Source organism: Arachis hypogaea, chromosome 3 (genome assembly GCF_003086295.3).
Source record: "Arachis hypogaea cultivar Tifrunner chromosome 3, arahy.Tifrunner.gnm2.J5K5, whole genome shotgun sequence".
NCBI lineage: Eukaryota > Viridiplantae > Streptophyta > Magnoliopsida > Fabales > Fabaceae > Arachis > Arachis hypogaea.
Window position 1 is genome coordinate 38,350,784 of NC_092038.1, and position 2,085 is coordinate 38,352,868.

At 40.7% G+C, this 2,085-nt stretch overlaps 1 non-coding gene across 1 annotated transcript; it reads left to right on the forward strand.

Annotated features, from left to right (window-relative positions):
• The first annotated feature begins 1,642 nt into the window (after positions 1-1,642).
• LOC112793617 (small nucleolar RNA R71) lies at positions 1,643-1,750 on the forward strand. Its single transcript, XR_003198315.1, has one exon. It is a non-coding gene; the product is annotated as a small nucleolar RNA R71 (small nucleolar RNA).
• Positions 1,751-2,085: the final 335 nt, after the last annotated feature.

Sequence of the window (2,085 nt, forward strand, 5' to 3'; positions counted from 1 at the left end):
CTCATGGAGCTTCACAGATGTGCAGAGCATGGTTGGGGCCTCCCAACACCAAACTTAGAGTTTGAATGTGGGGGCTCTGTTTGACTCTGTATTGAGAGAAGCTTTTCATGCTTCTTCTCCATGTGTACAGAAGGAGATCCTTGAGCCTTAAACACAAGGTAGTCATCATTCACTTGAAGGACCAATTCTCCTCTGTCAACATCAATCACAGCTTTTGTTGTGGCTAGGAAGGGTCTGCCAAAGATGATAGATTCATCCTCATCCTTCCCAGTGTCTAGGATTATGAAGTCAGTAGGGATGTAAAGGCCCTCAACCTTCATTAAGACATCCTCTACAAGTCCATAAGCCTGTTTTCTTGAATTGTCTGCCATTTCCAATGATATTCTTGTAGCTTGTACCTTAAAGATCCTTAGTTTCTCCATTACAAAGAGTGGCATGAGGTTTACACTTGACCCTAGGTTACACAAAGCCTTCTCAAAGGTCATGGTGCCAATGGTGCAAGGTATTAAGAACCTTCCGGGATCCGGTTTCTTTTGAGGTATCTTTAGCTAAGCCAAGGTGTTTAGTTCATTAATGAGCAATGGAGGTTCATCCTCCCAAGCCTCATTACCAAATAATTTGGCTTTCAGCTTCATGATTGCTCCTAGATACTGAGCAATTTGCTCTTCAGTAGTAACTTCATCTTCTTCAGAAGAAGAATATTCTTCAGAGCTCATGAATAGTAATAGGAAGTTTAGTGGAATCTCTATAGTCTCTAGATGAGCCTCAGATTCCTTTGGTTCCTCAGGTGGGAACTCTCTAGTGGTCAGTGAACGTCCCATGAGGTCTTTCTCACTGGGAATCACTGCCTTTCCCTCCTCTACAGGTTTGGCCATGTTGGTCATGGTTATGGCTTTGCACTCTCTTTTTGGATTCTCTTCTATATTACTTGGGAGAGTGCTAGGAGGAGTTTCAGTAACTCTTTTACTAAGCTGACCAACTTGTGTCTCCAAATTTCTAATGGAGGATCTTGTTTCATTCATGAAACTTAGTGTGGTCTTAGATAGATCAGAGACTATGGTTGCTAAGCCAGAAAGACTCTGCTCAGAATTCTCTATTTGTTGCTGAGAAGATGATGGAAAAGGTTTGCTATTGCCAAACCTGTTTCTCCCACCATTATTGTTATTGAAGCCTTGTTGAGACTTCTGTTGATCCTTCCATGAGAAATTTGGGTGATTTCTCCATGAAGAATTAGAGGTGTTTCCATAGGGTTCTCCCATGTAATTCACCTCTTCCATTGCAGGATTCTCAGGGTCATAAGCTTCTCCTTCAGAGGAGGCTTCTTTAGCACTGCCAGATGCAACTTACAATCCAGTCAGATTCTGAAAAATTATATTGACTTGCTGGGTCAATATTTTGTTCTGAGCTAATATGGCATTTAGAGTATCAATCTCAAGAACTCCTTTCTTCTGAGTTGTCCCATTATTCACAGGATTTCTTTTAGAAGTGTACATGAACTAGTTATTTGCAACCATTTCAATGAGTTCCTGAGCTTTTGCAGGCATTTTCTTCAGATGAATAGATCCTCTGCAGAATAGTCCAATGACATCTTGGATAACTCAGATAGACCATCATAGAAGATACCTATGATGCTCCATTCTGAAAGCATGTCAGAAGGACACCTTCTGATCAATTACTTGTATCTTTCCCAAGCTTCATAGAGGGATTCACTTTCCTTCTGTTTGAAGGTTTAAACTTCCACTCTAAGCTTACTCATCTTTTGAGGTGGAAAGAATTTAGCTAAGAAGGCATTGACCAGCTTTTCCCAAGAGTTAAGGCTGTCTCTAGGTTGTGAGTTCAACCATATACTAGCTCTGTCTCTTAGAGCAAAAGGGAAAAGTATAAGTCTGTAGACCTCAGAATCAACTCCATTGGTCTTAACAGTGTCACAGATTTACAAAAAATCAGCCAAGAACTAATGAAGATCTTCCAATGGAAGTCTATGAAACTTGCAATTCTGTTGCATCAGAGAAATTAATTGAGGCTTAAGCTCAAAGTTGTTTACTCCAATGGCAGGAATAGAGATGCTTCTCCCATAGAAGTTGG